Here is a 24,692-nt window from a genome sequence, read left to right as displayed (position 1 = left end):
AATGGAGTATAATGTGGGAAAGTTTGAAATTGTCCACTTTGGCAGGAAGAATAAAAAAGAAACATATTCTCTAAATGGTGAGAGATTGCAGAGCTCTGAGATGCAGAGGGAATCTGGGTGTCCTTGTGCATGAATTGCAAAAGGTTAGTATGCAGGTACAGCATGTGATTAGGAAAGTTAATGAAATGTTATCGTTTATCGCGAGGGGAATGACAGGCTGCATAACATCTCAATTAGTGTCCTGGTAAATTTGTGCAAAAAATCTCACACCAGTTCACATATGTGTCAATGCTTTACAGGGCAAAGCATTCCTTTTAATTGCCAGCTTGATTTGAGGTGTCTTCATTTTGTTAGATTGGAGAGGCTGGAGTTCTTCTCATTAGAGAAGTTTGTTATGGTCAAGTGAGGAGGGGTCGAAGGGCTTCCCTCTTTTCCCTCTCCTTGTTTGACCACAACAAGCTTCATTCTTTTTAAATGTGGATATACTGGCCAATTCAGTAAGTGTTTGATTACTTACTTGTTATGGTCATAACAAGAACCAATCAGACAGGTTTTCTTGAGTTTTACAGAGAAAGAGGTTAACTTTATTGTACCTAAACTGAACTAATGAAAATAATAAACTGCGTGTCAACTTTCACTCACATACACATACTAGAAGTTTATACACACACAAATAGGTTACAGAATGGGGAAAGGTAGATTGGTTGAGTTAGAGTGCATAGAAAAAAGGGGTATACAGTCTTTGGGGTTTGGTGATTCTGCTAGCTTCCAGCTGAATTAGGTGGTCTTGAATCTTTTAGTTTGAAGAGGTAGATGACTAGTTCGGCGGGTCTCTTGGAAACAACAATGCGGATGATTTCCTCCAACAGGGTTTCTGATTGTAGCTGGAGTATGCAAAGGTGGTCAGTCAACAGGCAGGATTTGAAGCTTATAGGCTGGAAGGGAGAGAGAGAGGGACTCCTACTTGGGTCTATATGTGCCAGATTCCAAATGCTTCTCCTTGCTGCTGCAGAGAAAAACACAAGCTTAAAACCACAGATGGGGACGGGCTTGTCACATGACATTCATTCAGTGATTCAAGCATAGTAGTTAGCAGTACTTCGTCTTGCTAAAAGAAAAAGAACAAGCAGTTCCCTTAAACTTCCTGGATCTTGGTTCTTGCTGAGATGAGGTGGCCATCTTAAGCTGATAGCAAAGTCATCTTTTCTTTGTTCTTTTATAAAATTTCTTTAAAAAATATAACTTTAGATCTCTGGAGAAAGTTATCATTCAACAAAGCAAGTTGGCATGGCAAGGTTGAGAGGAGATTTGATAGAGGTGTTCAAAATTATGAGAGTGTTTAAAATCATCAGGGGCCTCACAGAGTTGATGGAGAGAAAACTGTTCCCATTGGCGAAAGGGTCAAGAACCAGGAGGCACAGATTTAAGGTGAATGGCAAAATAATCAAAGGCGACATGAGGGAAAACTTTTTTACACAGTGATTGGTTGTGATCTGGAATGCAGGGTATGGGACAAGGGAAGGGGAGTAAAACTAGCTAAATTGCTCTTGCAGAAAGCTGGCACTGACTCGATGGGCTGAATGCCCTCCTACTGTGCTGTAATCATTCTATGATTTTATGAATCTATGAACCTTCGGCTACTTCCATCTCTAATATCAGTCATCTCCACCGCTTGTCTTAGCCCATCTGCTGCTGAAACCCTCATTTATGCTTTTGTTACCTCCAGACTCGATTTATTCCAATGTTCTCTTGGCTGGCCTCTGATTTTCAAACCTCTATAAACTTGAGCTCATCCAAAACTCTGCTATCTGTATTCTAACTCACACCAAGTCCTGTTCACCTATCACCCCTGTGCACCCTGACCTACATTGGCTCCCAGACCAGCATTGTCATAATTTTAGAATTATAATCATCATTTTCAAATCCCTCCATGGCCTCACCCCTCCCTCTCTCTGTAACCTTTCCACCCCTACAACCCTCCTAGATCACTGTGCTCCTCCAATTCTGGCCTCTTGCGCATCACTGATTTTGAATGTTCCACCATTGGTGGCCATGCCTTCAGCTGCCTAGGCCCTTAACTCTGGAATTTCTGCCCTGAACCTCTTTGCCTCTTGACCTTTCTCTCTGCCTTTTAATCTTTCTTCACTTCTTTAATCTCACTTCTTTAAATCTACTTCTTTGACCAAGATTTCTACTCCACAAAGCCCAATTTGGCAGACATTAGTTCATTCATTAGCATTTGTAAGGAGCCAAGCACATTTTTTAGGTGGCCATCCCAGATGTTTTTTCAGGCATCTTTGGGGCACAGGGTATTGGAACTCTATTGTGCCCATTTTAGCTGTGCAACAATGTCAAAGAGATACAGACCCTTAGAAAATAGGCGACATGTTTAGATAGAGGATCTGGATCGGCGTAGGCTTGGAGGGCCGAAGGGCCTGTTCCTGTGCTGTAATTTTCTTTGTTCTTTGTTCTTTGTCTAATTTTTAAACCATAATGCCTTCTGAATTGGCCTAACAAGCCAATCAATTGTTAAAAAAAACATGTACTCAAGTAAAACAGCACCTTTTTAAGGCAATTAGGGATGGCCGGTAAATGCTTTCTTACCGACATTGCACATATCCTGAGAACAAATAACTTAACAAAAATCAACTGGTCATTTGCTGTTTATGGGATGTTGCTGAACAGAAATTGAACTCCACAAGTGCACCCTCTCTCATATATGTGGGAATGTAGTGCTGGAGAGCGTCGGCCTTCCATTTAGAATATTGTACGTGCATTGTGGACTGGGGGAAAGGGAAATAAATAACACCTCGTTCCAAAGCAGGGAATAAGTCGCTGAGTTACCTCAGGTTTGATAATACTTTGGCTGTCACCAGCATATGCTTTATTGGACCATCCATTGTAAACAGGAAAACTAGGCATGTGAAAAGACTTTTGCTCTCACTTTATGATACTGACAAGTTTGAAGGGATCGAATTTGGGTCTGGGACAACCTACCTGAAAGGGTGGTGGAATGAGATTCCATAGGAATTTTCAAAAGGCAATTGGACATGTCCTTGAAGAGGGCTACTTGACAGGGTTATGGAGGAAAGGCTGGGGTGTGGGTCTAAATGGTTAGATCTTTCAAAGAGCCTGCACAGGCATGATGGGCTGAATGGCCTCCTTCTGTTCTGTAAGATTCTATGTTTCTAATTTACAGATTGATTCTGCATTTATTGACTTACTACATAGAATTAGGGAACGGGAAACTATAGCAGAATTGTCTCGTTACTGTCTTTTCTAAACAGTTCATTACAAAGAAGAATGCAACATTGACAAAAACATATGTTAGTTGTACAGCGCTGAGTTCAATCAATGGGCCTCATCATCTTTATCACCATCTCTAATACAGATAGCACCCAAACAACTATCACAATTATTGAATTCAAAGTAACGATTCTGAATATAAATTTTATCCCTTTCAGAGAAATAGTCGAGTGTGAACTTTTTGTAATTGTCCTCCTCGCTTCATTAGCACGGCTGAATCGGATCAATCAGGTACACACAAGGTAATCTGTGGCTGATTTGCTAAGCAACAGTTTTGTTATTATAAATATCCATACTCTCAACTCTGATTCATTTTGAATTCACTGCAAACCTATTTTTACCAGAGCTACACAATTCTGTCATGTCTTTTAACTTTTAACTGACTCTCCTTATCCCACCAGACAGACTTATGTATTTGGTTAAGGCAGGGGGATTTAACCTTCTCCTCTCTATATAATGCAATTATTCACTTAAATTTAAAAACTTACCAGATTGCTTCTCAGTAATGTTCAACATCTACCACAGGGAGTAGCTGTGACCGATAATATAGATGCATTTAAGGGGAAGTTAGATAAGCATATGAGGGAAAAGGGAATAGAGAGTTACGCTGATAGAGTTAGATGAGGAAGCTTGGGAGGAGGCTTGAGCAGAGCATAAACGCTAGTATGGACTGCATGGGCTGAATGGCCTGTTTCTGTGTTGTATATTTTATGTAATTCTATGTAAAACTGGATGCTGAACCAAATAGGAAGATATTAGGAGGGGTAACAAAGACCTTGGTTAAAGTTGTTGCTGTTGCTTCTAAAGAGGGTCCTGTTGGGGCGGAAGCTGCTGGAGAGGTGGAGGGCTTTATGGGGGAGAATGGGATGTAGTGGTAATGCACTAGACTAGTAATTTAGAAGCTCAGGCTAATACCTAGGGGACAAGGGTTCAAATCCCACCATGGCAGCTGGTAGAATTTAAATTAAATTAACAAATTCAATTAATTGATAAAAATCTGGAATTGAAAGCCTGTCTCAGTGATAGTAGCATGAAACTATCACCAATTGTCTTAAAAACCCATCTGGTTCACTAATGCTCTTTAGAGAAGGAAATCTGCTGTCTTTACCTGGTATGGCCTCCATGTGACTTAACTGTCCTCTGAAATGGCCTAGTACACCACTCAGTTGTCAAGGGAAATTAGGGATGGGCAACAAGTGCTGGTCTTGTCAGTGATGCCCACATTCCACGAAAGAATTAAAAGAAAAGAGGTTTATGGAGAGAAATCTGGAGAACAGGGCTTAAATGGCTGAAGGCATGGCCTCCAAGGGTGGGGCAAAGGGAGGGTTGGGATCCACAAGAGGTCAAGGTTAGAGGAATGGAGAGGTGCGGCAGGGAAGTAGTGGTGCTAGGCGAATTTAGTGATGGGGAAGGGACGAGGCTTTAAAGATATTTAAATACAAGGATAAGATTTTTAAATTTGAGGTTTAGGGGCACCAGTGGGCGACTAGGATTTGTGTGGGATAGGAGCTGAGTAGCGGAGTTTTGGATAAGCTGAAGGGTGGGAGGTCAGGAAAGAGAATAGTAAAATAGTTTAATCAGGAGTTTAGGCTTAAGGGAGTAGTAGATGGATCTCATAGAGGTAATTTTTTTATTCTCTCATGAGATGTGAGTGTCTCTGGCTAGGCCAGCATTTATTGCCCATCCCTAATTGCTCTTGAGAAGGTAATGGCGAGCTGCCTTCTTGAACTGCTGCAGTCCACATGAGGTAGGTACACCTACAGTGCTGTTTGGAAGGGAGTTCCAGGATTTTGACCCATTGACAGTGAAGGATTGGCGATGCTATTTTCAGGTCAGGATGGTGTGCAGCTTGGAAGGGAGCTTGCGGGTGGTGGTGTCCCCATGCATCTGCTGCCCTTGTCCTTCTAGCTGGTGGAGGTCACGGTTTTGAAGGTGCTGTTGAAGGAGCCTTGGCGCGTTGTTGCAGTGCATCTTGTAGATGGTACACACTGCTGCAGCTGTGCATCAGTGGTGGGGGGAGTGCATGTTGAAGGTGGTGGATGGGGTGCTGATCAAGTGGGCTGCTTAGTCCTGGAAGGTGTCAAGCTTCTTGAATGTTGTTGGAGTTGCACCCATCCAGGCAAGTGGAAAGTATTCCATCACACTCCTGACTTGTGTTTTGTAGATGATGGACAGGACTTTTGGACTCAGGAAGTGAGTTACTCTGCAGAATTCCCAGCCTCTGACCTGCTGTATTGGTCACAGTATTTGTATGGCTGATCCAGTTCAGTTTTTGATCAATGGTAATCCCCAAGATGTTGATCGTGGGGGATTCAGCGATGGTAATGCCGTTAAACATCAAGGGGAGATGGTTAGATTCTCTCTTGCTGGAGATGATCATTCTCTCACACTTGAGTTCAGAGTAGGCATGGAGGAAGGGAATTGGGGTTATGGGAGAGCCTCTTATTAACCTCTTTAGCACACTCTCAACTAATGTAAATACTAGGTCTCCATGTTCTCTGAGTTTTCACGGGCTGGATATGTTTCTTCCCGAGGCCTCGGGTTCCGTGGTGGGGGGGCCTGAAGATGGCTCCAGATGAGGCCCGCCACTGAACTTGACACCGTGAGGGCCCAGCCCGATCCTTGTGGCGGTAGCAAGGCTCCATGGCAGCCCCCCGCTGCTGGGTGATGTGACCACAATTAACATATTTAAATGAATAAAATTATTACATTTAAATAGACTTACCTGAGATCTTGAGGGCCCGCTGCGATCTTCGGTGTGGCGGCTGGCACTCCCGCACTTTCAGATCCCCATCCGGGAAATGCGGCGCCACACTGGTGGGGAGGGGGAAGGAGGTAGGTTTATCAGTGCGGGGGGAGTGGGGAACAGGGTCAAATATACGTAATAGGTGTAGGGGATGGTGGGAAGGGTTGAGCCTTAAACTTTGTGCAGTTTTTGGGGGGAAGCTCAGATATAAAAGTTAAGTGTTTTGGAGGGGCAAAGGGCAAATAGTTATTGCAAATGTTATTGCGGGGGTGCGGAAGGGACGTTAGAAATTTATTCATTTAATTTTGGGGGTGGGGGATGTAGGGCTGGCTGCCCTTTAAAAATGGTGCCAGTGCCTGCACACAGTCAGCTAACGCAATTGCTGGGGACGGACATCCCACCCCTACACGAGATTGGGAGGGGAGGGTGTGGACCGCCCTGGCTATTTAAATGAGCTGCTGCGCTTGAGATTGCGGTGGCCCGCATGGGCAGGCCGCCATTGTTTGAGCTCGCTGCCGAGATTGGCGACGGGCTCTTAAAATCCAGCCTCATGTATTGTGATTCATTAAGTTGTGGAAGTGCAGGCATTGCTGTATCTGTGTTGATGTCTGGTATAATTGTAATGGGTATATGTCCACCCTCTGGTGTTTTATATCGTGTAAAAACCCTCTGGATTCATATTGTCCTGATCTTCCTGCGGTGAGAAAACTGATATAAGTTATAAATTACCTCAGAGGTCTGTTTTCACAATGAAAAATGTTCCTCGTTTGTACATTAAACAGTGATAGATTTATTTTTATTTAGAGATACAGCACTGAAACAGGCCCTTCGGCCCACCAAGTCTGTGCTGACCAACAATCACCCATATATACTAATCCTACATTAACCCCATATTCTTTACCACAACCCCACCATTCTCCTACCACCTACCTACACTAGGGGCAATTTACAAGGGCCAATTTACCTATCAACCAGCAAGTCTTTAGCTGTGGGAGGAAACCAGAACACCCGGCGGAAACCCATGTAGACACAGGGAGAACTTGCAAACTCCAGACAGGCAGTACCCAGAACTGAACCCGGGTCGGTGGAGGTGTGAGGCTGCAGTGCTAACCACAATGGTGTGTTATCCAACTATTGTTTCATGCAAAGTTTCTTACCAGTTAAGTACACAATGTCATACAGGAGTGATGACATACACTAGATTTATGAGCAGATATCCCCATTTTATCCTTCATATTCTTACCAGGCCAAATCATTTCATCCCAACTTTATTTGGCTTTGTCCTGCACTGGTGCATGAAGACAACCTATTGCTTGCCTCCTTTCTTGGTATTGTTAAACTTTCAGTGTCTTGCCAAGTTCAGGTTGCCAACGCTCGTTGGGTATATTCCTGGAGGTTTCATCATCCGGCCCCCACTTCAAACTGTTCCACCCCCACAGTCTCACCATGGGTCTGTCCTCCTGGCAGACTGCCTTCTCATAGCCATTTGGAAAAGGAACAAACTCAATTAGTTTATTTTTGACTGTCTGCAAAGCGTTCTTTATTTCCTCACCTGCAATATTTATCGAATGAACAAATGAAGCAAAGGAAAAAACAAAACTCACAATTTTGTTTAGTGCCCCATGATGTGGTTGCTTGCAGTGGTGTCCTGGAGATTAGACCTCAATTCTTGAAGACTCCAGGATAATGCTACAAAAAGTTGGCAACCCTATGCCAAGCTGATCTTCAAGCCCCTTGTTATTTCCTCCCAATTCTCCCTCATTGTATGTGAATCGGCAGCTTGCTAGTTGGTAATTTTGTCTCTGAGCATTAAGGTTGGGGGTTCAAGTCCCACTCCAGGACTTGAACACAAAAAAAAATCTAGGCTGACAATCCAATGCAGTACTGAAGGAGTGCTGCACTGTTGGAGGTTCTGTCTTTTGGATGAGATGTTAAACCAATGCCCCGTCTGCCATCTCGGGTGCACATCATACAGTCACTCAGCACAGAAGGAGGCCATTTGGCCCATCAACTTCATGCTGACAAAGAACCAATGGTGCTTCTTCAAAGAAGTCCTGGCCAACATTTATGCCTCAATCAACATCAGAAAAACAGATTATCTGGGCATTTATCTCATTGCTGTTTGCAGGATCTTGCTGTGCACAAATAGGCTGCTGCGTTTCCTACAATACAATGGTGACTACTCTTCAAAAGTGCTTCATTAACTGTAAAGCTTTTGGGATGTCTTGAGGTCAAGAAAGTGCAATATAAATGCAAACCGTTCTTTCTTTACTTTCACGATGACAGAGACGAGTCCTGAATCAGTAAAATGCAGCCGTTCTCATCCTTTGCCCTTACGTTGTAATTTTCTTTCCCAATCAACTTGCCCAAAATTGACAGCTTTATTGTGTATTGGAAGGGTCAAGAGACTCATTTCCTGATGATTAATATGCTAATCTGTGATGTAGCGACTGAGTTCTGCTTTAGTGGCCTTAACATCCCTTTGGTGTCGAGGCACAGTGTTGCTGCTGATTAGAAACTGCTTGTTTCTACATGGGTGGCAATTAAATGGTTTCATGAAAAATAACTTCATCGGAGAACCTAAGAACTAAAACTAGTAAATCAATCCCTTGGTTGCTTAATTTGAAGATGAAAAGATTGTGTTTAAAATCTGCAGCCATTCAACTGAAGAATGGAAAGTTAATGTGAATGAAAACAGATTCATATGTAAGCCTTCTTAATTTTTGAAGTAAATTTCATTGATTGAGGCTTAAGAGATACAGTGATTGTACCATTATTCAGTAATGGTAAAATACCCTAGTGTGGGTAGGTGGTAGGGAAATATAGGGACAGGTGGGGATGTGGTATGAATATGGAATTTGTGGAGGATTAGTATAAATGGGTGGTTGATGGTTGGCACAGACTCGGTGGGCCGAAGGGCCAGTTTCAGTACTGTATCTCTAAACTAAACTAAACATACAGTGCCAATAGTGTAAATATTTGCACAGAAATGTATTTAGCTGTACAAATGATTCTTTGATTTGTCAGAACGTTAAAATAGGTCAGTTAAAACAGGTGTACTGCATTTTTACTCTTTCATACCTTGTAATTAACTTCCATTGTCTGAGGAGAGGTCATTGACCTCAAACTCTGTTTCCTTCTCCACAGATACTGTCAGACCCACTGAGTGTTTCCAGCATTTTATGATTTTACCTCAGACTTCCAGCATCTGCAGTATTTCATTTTTCTACTTCCTAATCTTGGGTTTTAATAAAAGACTATTGGGTTTGAGTATATTACAATGTATAATACATATGGGGAAATAAAATCATATGATTAGAGTGCCACTTTACATGGTTTATCATGTTACAATAAATCTACAGCACAGAAACAGCCCATTCAGCCTAACTGGTCTATGCTGGCGTTTATGCACCACGCATACTTTATCTCAGCCTATCGACATGTGCTTCTATTCTTTTCTCCCTCTTGTGTTTATGTAGCTTCCCCTTAATGACATCAATGCTATTCACCTCTACTACTCCATGTGGTAGCAAGTTCCACATTCTAACCATTCTCTGGGTAAAGAAGTTTCTCCTGAATTCCCTTTTGGATTTATTAGTGACTATCTTATATCTATGGCCTCTAGTTTTGGTCTCCCCCACAAGTGGAAATATTTTACCTACATCTACCCTATTGAACCCCTTCATAATTTTAACAACCTCTATCAGGTCACTCCCTCAGCCTTCTCTTTTCTAGAGAAAAGAGCCCCAGCCTGTTCAGTCTTTCCTGATAAGTTATGATCTCTCAGTTCTGATATCATCCTTGCAAATCTTTTCCTTACACCGCCTCCAGTGCCTTGATCTCCTTCGCCAGGACTATTGATATGCAGGATACCTTGCATATGGTGAATGATATCGTCTGATGCAACATAAATAAAACGCATGGAGTCCAATTGCTGAAGATCTCAAACAGGTTTGTTATAGCTAAACTATTGTACAGTACAGAGCTAACTATTTATAGAACTTGTCTCTTGGTGTTACAGTTGCATAGTGACTCAGGCTTCGTTAGCCACGGGTGAGGTCCTGGAAGACTGGAGGATAGCTAATGTTGTGCCTTTATTTAAGAAGGGCAGCAGGGATAAGCTAGGGAACTACAAGCCGGTGAGCCTTACATCAGTGGTGGGAAAGTTATTGGAAGGGATTCTGAGAGACAGAATTTATATGCATTTGGAAAGGCAAGGTCTGATTAGGAATAGTCAGCATGGCTTTGTGCTTGGGAAATCATGTCTCACGAATTTGATTGAGTTTTTAGAGGAGGTGACCAAGAGGATTGACAAGGGCAGGGCACTGGATGTTGTCTACATGGACTTTAGCAAGGCCTTTGAAAAGATCCCGCATGGGCTGGTCCAGAAGGTTCGAACACATGGGATCCAGGGTGAGCTAGTCAATTGGATACAAAATTGGCTTGGTGATAGGAGGCAGAGGGTGGTAGTGGAGGTTTGTTTTTCAAATTGGAGGTAAGTGACCAGTGGTGTGCTGCAGGGATCGGTGCTGGGCCCTCTGTTGTTTGTCATATATATTAATGACTTGGATGTGAATGTAGGGGGGCATGATTAGTAAGTTTGCAGATGACACCAAAATTGGTGGTATAGTGGACAGTGAAGAAGGTTGTCTAAGGTTGCAACAGGATATAGATCAACTGGGAAAGTGGGCAAGGGATTGGCAAATGGAATTTAATGCAGACAAGTGCGAAATGATGCATTTTGAGAAGTTAAACCCGGGCAGGACATATGCAGTGAATGGCAGGACCCTGGGGAGTGTTCTTGAGCAGACAGACCTTGGGGTGCAAGTACATAGCTCCCTGAAAATGGCAACACAGGTAGACAGGGTGGTGAAGAAGGCGTATGGCATGCTTGCCTTCATCAGCCGAGGCATTGAGTACAAGAGTTGTACATCATGTTACAGTTGTACATAATATTGGTTAGGCCGCATTTGGAATAGTGTGTGCAGTTCTGGTCGCCGCACTACAGGAAAGTTGTGATTAAGCGAGAGAGGGTGCAGAAAAGATTCACAAGGATGTTGCCTGGTTTGGAGGGCTTGAGTTATAAAGAGAGATTGGATAGGCTGGGTCTGTTTTCCCTGGAGCGAAGGAGGCTGAGAGGGGACATGATAGAGGTATATAAAATTATGAGAGGCATAGATAGGGTAGATAGCCAGAGTCTATTTCCCATGGTAGGGGTGACTAAAACTAGAGGGCATAGATTTAAGGTGAGAGGGAGAAGGTTTACAAGGGATCAAAGGGGTAAATTTTTCACACAAAGAATAGTGGGTATCTGGAATGGGCTGCCAGAGGAGGTGGTGGAGGCAGGAACGGTAGCGACATTTAAGAGGCATCTGGACAGGTACTTGAATGAGCAAGGTATAGAGGGATATGGAATTAATGCAGGCAGGTGGGATTAGTACAGATAGGCATTATGGTCGGCATGGACGTGGTGGGCCGAGGGGCCTGTTTCTATGCTGTACGACTCTATGACTATGTCCTGACTTAGCTCATTAGCATACTAAGATCTTAAAGGGATATCACTCGTAAAGGCAATCATACAACATCCCCTTTCTTTTCAAAGATAAGTCTCTTTTCGAAAAATAAAAACACATAACATTAGATAAGATAAAAATTATTTACACAAGTATAGAGATTATGAACTTTACACATGCAGAAGCTTAGAAGTCCATATATCATTTTGGTGGTTGACAACTCTTCCAGATCTGGTTATGGTATAACCTTCTGGGGATGTCATCCTTGGCTGTTTTGCATTTGCAGGCATGTTGTCACTGTGTTGGTTGTTGTCCTGTTGTTCCGTCACACCCTCATTGTCGGAGTGCGTTCTTTCGAGTCCACTGTGCGCAATGCACGCTTCTCTTAGTTGGCTACAGTTCCTTCCCAGCACCGCTCCGCTAGATGTTGTAATCTCCTAGGACCTAGGCTCACTGCAAATTTTGGATATCTCTGTGGGTAGCCATGTTCTCATTGTGGGGTGTATGACCCTGACCTTTTGTCCTACATGTAGCTGAGGTAGTTCCGCCCCTGCATGTCGGTCATGCACTGTCTTCATTCTCCCCAGTTTATCGAGCAGTGTCTCCTGCATCTGAGTGAATTTGGACAGATGATGGCTTGGCAGAGTCATCCGCACTTGTCTACCAAACATGATCTCTGCTGGTGACGATAAGCCCATATCCATAGATGTAGCTCTGAGGTGGAGCATGGCAATACTAACATTTTTTGTTGTTGTCCTAAACTTCAGGATAAAGTGATTTAACTGTGCGAACCATTCGCTCAGCAAGACCATTAGATCTGGGGTAATGTGGTGAGAATGTCACATGGTTTATGCCCCATTTGGCTCACATATCCCTGAAAGGTTTGCCCGTATACTGTGGCCCATTGCCTGAAATGATTTCTTCAGGTGCACCGAAAAGATGGCACTCAATGGGCTGAATGTTATTAGCGTGCCGCACATCGCAGCGTTGGGCTGAGAAGTCAGCGGTCTTCAGGCGCAGAAGTGCCGCCGCTGAGCCCCCATGATATTTTGCGCGGGGGCTCATTTAAATGGAGAGGGGAGCAGCTGCCCCAATGACGTAAGGGGGTGGTTGCTCCAGCTCCAGCAATGGTGTCCGATGCCATCGTGCAGGCATCAGCGCCACTTTTAAAGGGCTTCAAGCCATTGGCAAAAATTTTAATTTTTAAACGAACATTACTCTGGAATTTGTTATAAAATATAATCAAAAGCTGGAGGCCCTTTCCCAACCTCCCCAATTTTTTTTAATTGTCCTGTATGATGATCATTAACTTTATTCCCATCCCAAACTCTTCCCCCTAACCTCGTCACATTTGCCCTTCAAACCCTTCCCACCATCTCCATAGCCAATAAAAAAATGCTTTCCCCGCTCCCCCCCTCCCATCCTGCTAATTTCACTCCTCCTCCCCTCCCCACCAGTGACTCATCTCGGAACTCTGAACAGAGTTCCGAAGGCACGCGAGTTGCAGCAGGCGGCCGTAATATTGGCGTGCGACAGCCGCCAGGACCAGGTAAGTTGATTTGCATGTTTACTTAATTAATTGTAATATTTAAATGAAGGCCCCGCCGCCAAGCAGTGGTGGGGCTGCACCAAGGCCTTGCTGCCGCTGGTAAAATGTGGCGGGGCCTTCTTGGCGTTGGGGGTCATGGTGGGCCGCTCCCGCAAGTATTTTACGGGCCCCCCTGCCACGACCCCCAACGTCAAGGGGCTGGTAAAATTCAGCCCAATGTGTCTGTGATGACTGTACTTGAGGTGTCTTTTACGTCTCTGACAATTGGAATTTGGAGAAATAATCAGGGACTGAGATAAAGTCGTCTCCATTAACGGAAAATAGATCAGTGGTGATTTTGGACCAAAGGACTGATGGAATCTCGTGAGGGTGTGGAGGTTCTTTGCCTTGTTGTGGCTGGTGGCTCTGGCATGCCTCACACATCCCCACTAACCGTTCGATGTCACTGTTTATCCTTGGCCAATAAACAGTGTCTCATGCCCGTCGTCTTGTTCACTCTATGCCCATATGGCCTTGGTGAAATTGTGACAAGATATCCTCTCGGAGAGCTTTGGGCACAATCACTTGTTTTCCCTTGAAGGCGATGCCTCTTGAGACACTGAGTTCATCTCTGGAAGGCCGAAATCATCTGAGGGTTTCTGGCACCACTTTTACCATCTCAGGCCAGCCTTCTATGATGATGCTCCACAGTGCCTTCAGTTGTGGGCCATTTGCTCTTACTGATTGTATTTGGTCACATTTGTGCTGACCAAAATTTTGATTTGAGCATATCTTCCACCTCGATGTCCATGCTGTCCACTTGTAGAGCCAGTGGAACTTCTTCATTCTTGCTTGGGTTTGGCATCTGCTCAGTGTATCCAAGGTGACCATTTTCGTACCCGATTTGTAGCAGACATCTAAGTCATACCCCTTTACGTTCAGTGAGAGCCATTGCAATCGAGGTGGTGGGCTTGTCAATAGTTTGTGCCAGATCATCTCCAGTGGTTTGTGGTCAGTTTCCACCATGAACTGCTTGCTGAACAGGTACGTGTGGAACCTTGTGATCCCAAACACCAGAGCAAGTGTGTTATGCTCTATGTTTGAGTAATTGGACTGTGCTGAGGATAAACATTTGGACCCGAATGCAATTGGTTTGCTATCCTATAGATTGCATGCTCCTAGCCCTTTCTGCAAGGTGTCGACTTCCAGGATTGTCTCTTCCTTGGGTCGTCATACTATTGGGTACAGGTTTCTGCTGACAATACTTGTTTGAGAGATTCAAACATATGCTGATGGTCCTCCTGCCATACAAATGGTACATCTTGCTTTAAGAGCTCTCTCAGTGATGATGCTTTGTCAGAAAAATTTGGAATGTATGGTGCCAAAATGTTGAAAAATGCAAGACATCTCTGGAAGTCTTCTTTGTCTTGTGGAGTAGGCATGTGCCTTACATCTTTGATTTTGCCTGAGTCAGGACGGATTCTCCAACTGGAATGGATGGAGCCAAAGAATTTGATCTGACTTACATTCACCTGGCACTTCTTGCTGTTAAACACCAACCCTTCGCGACGAGCTACTGCCTTCAGTGAATGGAGATTTCGATCATGTTCTTCTGTGGTTTTGCCCATTATCACAATGTCATCGGCAATACATATGCAGCCAGGCATGTTTTCTATAATTCTGTCCATATGTTGCTGAAACAGTTCTTGATTGACAGATAAGCCAAAGGGTAGTCTCTGGAAGCAACATCTTCCAAATGGTGTTCTGAAGGTGCTGACTTCTTGAGATTCCTTAGCTAGGTGTATCGACCAATATTCATGTTTAGCATCCAACTTGGAGAAGAATTTGGCTCCTGTGAACTTGGGATTAATTTGAGCTGTGATCTGTGAGGAGGATAGTGTAGAACTTCAAAAGGACATAGATAAGTTGGTGGAAAGGGCAGACAGGTGGCAGATGAAGTTCAATGCAGAGAAATGTGAACTGATACATTTTGGTAGGAAGAACATGGAGAGACAACATAAAATAAAGAGTACAATTCCTTTCCAAGAAGAGAGAATCTAACTATCTCCCCTTGACATTCAATGGCATTACCATTGTTGAATCCCTCACTTTCAACATCCTAGGGGCTACCATTGACCAAAAACTGAACTGGAGTAGCCATATAAATACTATGGCTACAAGAGCAGGTCAGAGGCTAGGAATCCTGCAGCGAGTAACTCACTTCCTGACTCCCCAAAGCCTGTCCACCATCTGCAAGGCACAAGTCAGGAGTGTGATGGAATACTCTCCACTTGCCTGGATGGATGCAGCTCCAACAACACTCAAGAAGCTTGACACCATCCAGGACAAAGCAGTCCACTTGATTGGCACACCATCTACAAACATTCACTCCCTCCACCACCAATGCACAGTGGCAGCAGTGTGTACCATCTACAAGATGCACTGCAGCAAAGCACCAAGGCTCCTTAGATAGCATCTTCCAAATCTGCGACCTCTACCAACTCGAATGAAAAGGGCAGCAAATGCATGGGAACATCACCACCTGCAAGTTCCCCTCCAAGTCACACACCATCCTGACTTGGAACTATATCGCCATTCCTTCATTGTCACTGGATCAAAATCCTGGAACTCCCTTCCTAACAGTACTGTGGGTGTACCTACCCTACATGGACTGCAGCGGTTCAAGAAGACAGCTCACCACCACCTTCTCAAGGAAATTAGGGATGGGCAATAAATGTTGGCCTGGCCAGCGACACCCACATCCAATGAATGAATAAAAAAAAAATTCTAAAGGGGGTGGAGGAGCAGATGGACCTAGGTGTATATGCGCATAAGTCATTGAAGGTGGCAAGACAGGTTGAGAAAGCGGTAATAAAGCATATAATATCCTTGGCTTATTAAGAGGGGCATAGAGTACAAAGATACTAGTTTGGCCTCAGCTGGAGTATTGTGACCAGTTCTGGGCACTGCCCTTTAGGAAAGACTTGAGGGCATTGGAGAGAATATAGAAAAGATTCACGAGATGGTTCCAGGGATGAGGAATTTCAATTACGAATCTAGATTTGACAAGTTCGGACTGTTCTCCTTGGTGAAGAGAAGGCTGAGAGGTGATTTGATAGCGGTATTCAAAATCATGAGGGGTCTGGACAGAGTAGATAGAGAAAAACTGTTCCCACTCGTGAAAAGGCCAAGAATGAGAGAGCACTGATTTAAAGTATTTGGTTAGAGAAGCAAAAGAGACATGAAGAAAAACTTTTTCATGCAGCAAGTGGTTGAGGTCTGGAATGTGCTGCCTAATAACGTGGTGGAGGCAGGTTCAATTGAAGCATTCAAAAGGAAATTAGACTGTTATATGAAAAGGAAGAATGTGCAGGGTTATGGGGAAAAGGCGGAGGAATGGAACTGAGGGAATTGCTTTTTCAGAGAGCCAGTGCAGACATGATGGGCTGAATGGCCTCCTTCTGCACTGTAACGATTCTGTGATTCTCTGATTCTGTGATTTTGTGAATTCCTCTAATGTTGGAATCTTGTGGGGGCATCTCTTTGGGGAGAGGTTTAGATGCCTCAGTCTAGACAGAGCCTGATTTCTCCATCCTTCTTCAGGACGCATGTGATTGAGCTGCACCAGTCTGTGTGATGATGCCATTGCGTTCCATGTGTTCTAACTCATGCTTAAGCTTTTCTTATGTGTGCACGCTGCACTTTCTGGGAAGGTCGATTGATGGAACTGCATCCTTTCTTAGTTGTAGTGCGGCATCACCTTTGAAATCTCCTATGGTGTTGAACCTGTCCGGGTACATTTGTTGTTCATCGTGGACTGACTCAATACGGGTGCCCTTGGTCTCTTCTGCTGTAATGGGTACCTTGGTGACCTCGTGGTTGGTCACAATGTTGAGGTCCTTACACGCTGGTAATCCTGCCACTGCTGGTCCGCTCGTGTCTACTAGGTAGAACATTTGTGGTTTCCATGCCGACTTACCATATCTGCATTGCATTGTTCATGTGCCACTGCAAAGGATGGTTGACCTTGTTGCATGCAGATAGTTTGGCAGTTGTCGGTTGTATCATTGATTTCCAGTGACTCTGGCACACATCCTTTCGGATTCGCACTGGTAAGATATTTGCACTCGCGTTGGTGTCAATCTTCACCCTGAGTGTATGTTTGCCAGCATTTTTTTGGGCACGTGATTTTAATAGTGGTGAAAGTTTACGACATGATGTGTCAGGTTCACAATGTGAAACACCTGTTTATCTTCTGGCTGAAAATTAGTTCTCTCTGGGTCTTGTCTCAGGTCTGCTTTGCTGTGGACCTTATGTATTGGCTTGCGTTTATGTAGTTCTCTGGCACTTTCCTTGCTGCCGTTGCAGTATTTTCTATTTGTCTGTGTCCTACTGTGACTTCTGGCTGCTTCTTTGGGGTCAGATTTCTTGCATAGGTGGGTCCAGTGTCCTTTTGCACTGCACACCTTGCACTGGCCACGAAATGCAGGGCAATTTCAACATGGGTGGGACAGACTGCACTTACCACTTACCGCACGGCTTGTTTGCTCTTTTCCACCTGATTATTGTGCCGATACAGTTGGCTGCAGGTGCTGGTGTCCAGCTACAATGGCTTTGTATTTCCTGCCATCTTCCAGTAGCACATCAATGCTTCATTTATCCCCCAAGAGGTCTTCCTGAAATGCTTTAATGGTTGTTGATACGATCACTAGCTCCATTATTCAGTCTGACAGCTCAGCTTCTGAGAAATCACATTTGTTGCCCTTACTTCGGCATGTACTGATGAACTGGTCTATTGATTCCTGTGGCTGTTGCCTGTAGGACATCAATTCCAGGTTCTGAATTCAAAAATTCACTCTTAATTGGAACTGATAATCTCGCACTTTACATATCTTTGCAGGATCTTTCTGGGCCTCTTCAGATATGTCTGAGGTATTGATTCTGTGTCATCCCTCATTTCCAACTGCTATCAAAATTTTTAGAGCTTGATTCTCTGGTTCAGCAATCATTTGATCTGTGAAGCATAACTGCATTCTTTGTTTGAACAGCTAGAGCTTGGATAGGATATCCAAGGTGTTCCAGTTCATGCTGGGAAATTTGGTATCCATCTTCCTGCTGTTCTTTTGCTTTAAAACTTGCTTTAAGACTTGTTCTATGACTCTGCACTGTTTCTCCTTTAAGAAACTCCTTGTTGTTTAGACTAGCTGCTTTGATTAACAGGAGCAGGTGTTTGCTCATGCTGTGTTTATCTTGCTTCCAGCACTTAAGCCTGTTCTGTTTACATAGCTGTTCACTAGGCAGTTCAACTGCTTTTTAGAGCTTTATTTTAGCACTCTCTATTTACACATCTGTTCAAGAGCCTTTTCTTGGTTTTTTTATGTTCTTCACACTCGAGTGGGTTTAATGGTTTTTTTTCCTGTGGCTTCATGAATGCAAGCTCTTATTCATGCTTGAATGGTTTTAATGGATTTTTAAAACTTTGGCTACATGGATGAAAGTTCTTCAGTGATCGGGTTTTCCTGCACTTTATCTAACAGATGCCTCCTGTAATGGCGCTGGCCTTGATCAGCCAGGGAGGGGAATCGGGTCTTCGCTGTTTTATTTTACACAGAGCTTTTGAAAAAATCGATCTTTTGAAGGATTTCAAAGCTTTTTTCAAAAGCAATATCCCTCGCCCATCGGTACAATGATTCACTCGATTTCCTTGCAGCCTGTCGTTCTGAACTCTGTCTCCTACAGCTTGAGCTACGTTCCTTTTTTATTGTTTGAGCCAGTATTTTTTGAACTTTCTCTCCAGTGGCTGTAGGAAGGTCATTTTCAGAGCCGTTTTCCCTGTGGCCTTCAAACCTACACTTTGTTTTCTCACCATTGCTGCCACCATATAATGAGTTCTTTTATGTTTTCTGTTACAACATAGATGAAATGAGTGGAGTCTAGTTGCTGAAGATCTCAAACAGGTTTATTACAGCTGAACTATTGCACAGTACAGAGCTAACTATTTACAGAACTTGCCTCTAGGTGTTACAGTTGCAGAATGACTCAGGCTTCGAGTCACATGGCTACATGCTGGTACTTGCTCATTAGCATACTAAGATCTTAAAGGGACATCACTCTTAAAGGTAATCATACAACCGTATCATCCTTGCAAATCTTTTTCTTGGACCGCCTCCAGTACCTTGATATCCCTTGCCAGAACTATTGACATACAGGAGATGTTGCATGTGGTGAATGATGCAGAAGAGGCAATGTCCTTCACCATTGAAACCTTGATGGTTGCCCTCTGTTTTCAAAGCAACGAACGAGAACTGTCATTTATGTAACACTGCTAAGGTAGAGAATATCTCAAGGTGTTCCACAGAAAGGAGAAACAAGCCAAGAAGGGAAATGCTTGGAGAGGCGACCAAAAGCTTGGTTCAACAGATGGGGTTTGAGAAAGTTTTTAAAGGTGAAAAGTGAGGTGGAGAGGTTTAACGGAGCTCATTCCAATCTGTAGACCCCAGTTGGCTGATGGTTCCGATGCCAATGGTGTGGCAAAGAGAAGGAGGGCCGTGGCTGACGCGCAACAGGCCAGACAGGGTCATGTTGCAGTTAGAGGGGATTTATAGGGCTGAAGGATCTTGCAGAGAAAGGAGGAGATTGAGCAAATGGAGGTATTTAATGATGAGGACTTGAACATGAATGTATTGGAGTTCAGGGAACCAATGTGGGTCATATAGGACAGGCATGATGGATGAGTGGGACGAAAGGGTGCCCAAAGCCGTGGCTGTTCCTGAGAATGCAGTGAGTGGGTCATTAAAATAGCAGCAGAAAACATACTGCTGCGTTTCCAAAGCACTCTCACCAGCACCATTTTATCCATGCAGTTTCCAGAGTCAGCCAAGGCAGCTTCCAGAAGCAACATACAAATTGAGGTCCCATGACGTCACTGACATCATTTTAACCAGCTTATTTACTTACTTCGAGATACCGCACTGAGATAGGCCCTTCGGCCCACCGAGTCTGTGCTGACCATCAACCACTCTTCTTCTTTGGCCTCCTTGTCTTGAGAGACAATGGGTAAGTGCCTGGAGGTGGTCAGTGGTTTGTGAAGCAAACATTAATCCCATATTCCTACCACATCCCCACCTTCCCCTATCTATACTAAGGCCAATTTACCTATCAACCTGCAAGTCTTTGGCTGTGGAAGGAAACCGGAGCACCCGGCGAAAACCCACACAGTCACAGGGAAAACTTGCAAACTCCTTACAGGCAGTACCCAGAATCGAACCCGGGTCACTGGAGCTGTGAGGCTGGGGTGCTAACCACTGCGCCACTATGCCGCCCCATTAGCAGAGGTCCTGCTCAATGTCCAACTTGTCAGTAAAACTGGGCGGGATTGTTCTCTCAGAGCTGAAGCTGTATTTAAAGGGACACTCAGCTGCGGGTAACTGGATCACAGGATCTGTGTGCCAATTGCATTGGCAGGAAAGTTTCCAACTTCTCAATTGTTTCTTTCTCACTTTTTTTAAACTGCCATTTTAAAAGCTCCAACTGCTTATCGTGGGTGCTATTACTGCAGGCTTGATTTGTATGGAGGAACACTGAGAGGAACAGAAGCAGCAACCTCTGCAACCAGCAGCAACAGTAGCAGCAGGTGAGGGGGCTGCTCATAGGAAGCCATTCCCAGCACAATGAATGTGCAGGCCAAGAGACGTTTTCTTGGATCTGCCTGAAGTGTGGTGAGTCAGGAAGCTGTGCTGTTCCAGGCTGCCTGCTGCAGCTACCTGTTAGAGCGAGTTGGGATGGCGGGGAAGTGGGTCATGCTTTTGCCAATAGCCGTCAGAGACACCGCAACAATTAACGTCTTTTCCATTGGCTCCTTACCGTCTGCCACAGAGGGAGAGCTTCTGCCTCTCTGAGTCTGTGGTACACAGGTACAGTCAACAGCTTTCCTGGCAGGGAGGATTTGAATTGTTGGGCTGCTGTCTTGACGGTAGCGATCCTCAGGTAGGTCTTGGGAGAAAGTGGAGGGGGTGTGCTTAGGATGATCCCTTATCCTGAGACTGTGACCCCTTGTTCCAGACTTTCCAACCAGGGAAAACCATCTAGTTGAGCCATTATTGGCTGACCTTGACCGATCTTGGCTAACTTGGTTACTTCCGTAACCTTTAATAACTTTTGCCTAACAAAAACCTCTCAATCTCAGTTTTGACATTTTTAATTGACCAGTTAAGTCCCCGCACCCCCTCTCCTATCAAACTCCAAACCCCTACCCCTTTCCCAGCATGAGCACTTTGTGGCATCTGAGTGTCTGAGACATGTCTGTTCGTGGCAGGGGGAGGGGACCTGCTTCCTGGGTATTTGGTATCCATCTTCCTGCTGTTCTATTGCTTTAAAACTTGCTTTGAGACTTGTTCTATGATTCTGCACTGTCTCTCCTTCAAGAAATTCTCTATTGTTTAGACTAACTGCTTTGATTGACAGAGCCAGGCATTTGCTAGTGTTGTGTATGTATCTTGCTTCCAGCACTTAAGCCTGTTCTGTTTACACAGCTGCTCACTAGGCAGTTCAACTGCTTTTTAGAGCTTTTTTAAGCACTTAAGCCTCTCTGTTCACACATCTGTTCAAGAGGCAGTTCAATAGTCTTTTTTTTAAGAGTTTTTTTTATATTCTTCACGCTCGAGTGGGTTTAATGTTTTTTTTTCTGTGGCTTCATGAATGGAAACTCTTATTCACCCTCGAATAGTTTTAATAGTTTTTTTAAACTTTGGCTGCGTGGATAAAAGTTCTGCAATGATTGGGGTTTCCCACACTTTATCTAACAGATGTCTCCTGTAATGGTGCTGAACCTGATCAGCCAGGGAGGGGAGTCAGGTCTTCGCTATTTTATTTTACACGGAGCTTTTGAAAAACTGATCTTTTGAAGGACTTCAAGGCTTTTTTTTAAAAACAGTATCACTCGCCCATCGGTACAATGACTCACCTGATTTCCTTGCAGCCTGTCATTCTGAGCTCTGTATTCTACAGCTTGCGGCCACTGACTGCGATTATTCCACTGACAGGGGAAAGACAAGGTCAGCACTGGAGATCACCAGCCGGCACAATTCCTGCCTAATTGCTACGGAACTTTCAGGCATTTCTCTGTTGTTGGCGCAACATTCTCCTGTCTAAATGTGTAGACGGATTATTGAAATTTTCAACATTATGCTGAATAAGTCTCCTTTATAGCCTGAAAAGTGTTCAAGGGCCATTATTGCAGTATTTTATTTTATTTTATTAATGCAGTAGTTTCCTTTAGTTGAGGTGAATGGCACAGATGCATTTAAAGGGATGTATAAGTACACGAGGGAGAAAGGAATAAGAGGATATGTGGGGACATGAGCTCTAGCATTAACTCCATTTGGGCTGAATGGCCTGTTTCTGTACTGTAAATACAACAACAGCACCTGCATTTAAATAGCGCCTTCCTACAGTGACCACACTTCAAAAATACTTCATTGGCTCAAACCGCTTTGAGACGTCCAGTGGTTGTTAAAGGCGCTATATAAATGCAACTCTTTTCTTTAAAATGATTAAACATCCCAAGGTGCTACACAAGAGCGCCTTGAAACATAATTTGGTATTTGATGGAGATATTAAGGCAGCTGACTGAAAACTTGGTCAAAGAGGTAGGTTTTAAGGAGCGTCGTAAAGGGTGAAAAAGAGGTAGAGAGACAGAGAGGTTTAGGGATGGAATTTTAGAGATTAGGGCCTAGACAGCTGAAGACATGAGAACCAATGGTGAAACAATGAAAAACCATGTGATACTATGTAATACCGTTACAGTTGGCTGCTAATTTCCTGTTGTTGGACTCCCAGGGGTTGTATGTCTTCAAGCACACGTTCCCTTGATTGTTAATCTCGATCCAAAGAAACTAGAGGCATTTCCTTCCTGTTGTATGGAGTGAAACTCTATGGACTGTTTTCTCAAGAATGCAAGATGAGAACGAGCGAGTAGTATCTCTGAGAAGGTCAGTGAAATTGCTTCTTAAATTTGTGGATTATTTTAACTTGAGTGGATCTGAAATGAAACATCTGTTGCAGAAACCAAGTGGGTGGCGAGCCAGTGTGGGAAGCTTATAATTGCATATCTGTATGCATGTTAGTCTGGATCCCTTGACTGCTAGTGCTAATACTGATTAGGGCTAAAGAGTATTTTTTGGCACTTGGTTTTGGAGGCTGTAAAATCTGAGCTCTGGAGATGTGGTCAAAGCTGGTGTGATCTTTATTAATGCAGGTTTGCCAGTTACATCTGCCACACATTAGCAAAGAATACAGATATAGTTTTCATCTAACTCTCCAGGCAACAGCAACTTCTACTCAAACAACAGGTAATTAGATATAAACGAGTAAGAAGTTAGAAACCCTCATCTGTACCAGAAAGGATTGGAACAACATAACATTTATAATTGAATGCACAGAAATTGTATGTTGAATGCTTTTATGACAACGACTTAAGCCTCACTCTTGTCAAAAGCTCTCAAATACTTCTCCTAAGGGTTTGAAATTTTGTTCTGTAATTCAAGTAATTCATATAATTTCATTCTTGCTCCCAGAAATAGCCCACAAAAAGTTATCTCCTTCTGAAGTTTGTTAAAATCGAGAAATATTCAGATTTGTTACAGCATGAAAATGGAAGAACAGCAGGAGCCCATTCAGCCCCTCGAGTCTGTTCTGTTGATCAGTTAGATCCTGGCTGATCTGTATCTGTACCTCCACACTGAATTTTAAGAGTGCACATTGGCCTTTCAGGTGTGAAAGATTTGAGAGGATGAGGATGATCCGACACAATAGCTGAAAATGGCAAATGGATCAGGGATAAAAACAGAAAGTGCTGGAAATACTCAGCAGGTCTGGCAGCATCTGTGGAGAGAGAAGCAGAGTTAATGTTTCAGGTCTGTGACCTTACATCAGAACTGGCAAAGGTTAGAAATGTATTAGGTTTTAAGCAAGTGAAGGGGGTTGTGGGAAGATAATAAAAGGGAAGGTGTGTGATAGGGCAGAGGGCAGGCGAGATTAAATAACAAAGATGTCATGGGATAATGGCAAAGGGAGTGTTAATGGTCAGGGTGAAAGACAAACCATTCATTCAGAGAGAGTGTTAATGGCAGAAAAATTAGCTGCTCTGTCCAAAAGCACAGCATGAAAACCCAAGTTTAAGGCAGGCACATGGTTAAAAAAAAATAAAAAAAGGTCAGTCATGCTCTGAAATTATTGAACTCAATGTTCAGACCTCAAGACTGTACAGTGCCTAATCGAAAGATGAGATGCTGTTCCTCGAGCTTGCGTTGATGTTCACTGGAACACTGAAGCAGGCCAAGGACAGAAATGTGAGCGTGAGAGGGGGGTGGGGTATGTTGAAATGGCAAGCAACCGGAAGCTCTGGGTCATGCTTTTGGACTGAGTGGAGGTGTTCCGCAAAGCGGTCACCCAATCTACGTTTGGGTCTCCCCAGTCTAGAGGCGGCCGCATTGTGAGCAGCGAATACAGTATACTACATTGATGGAACTACAAGTAAATCGCTGCTTCACCTGGAAGGACTGTTTGGGGCCTTGAATGGTGAGGAAAGAGGAGGTAAAAG

This window comes from Heterodontus francisci, chromosome 15, assembly GCF_036365525.1.
Source record: "Heterodontus francisci isolate sHetFra1 chromosome 15, sHetFra1.hap1, whole genome shotgun sequence".
Taxonomy (NCBI): Eukaryota; Metazoa; Chordata; class Chondrichthyes; order Heterodontiformes; family Heterodontidae; genus Heterodontus; species Heterodontus francisci.
This window is presented reverse-complemented; position numbering follows the sequence as displayed.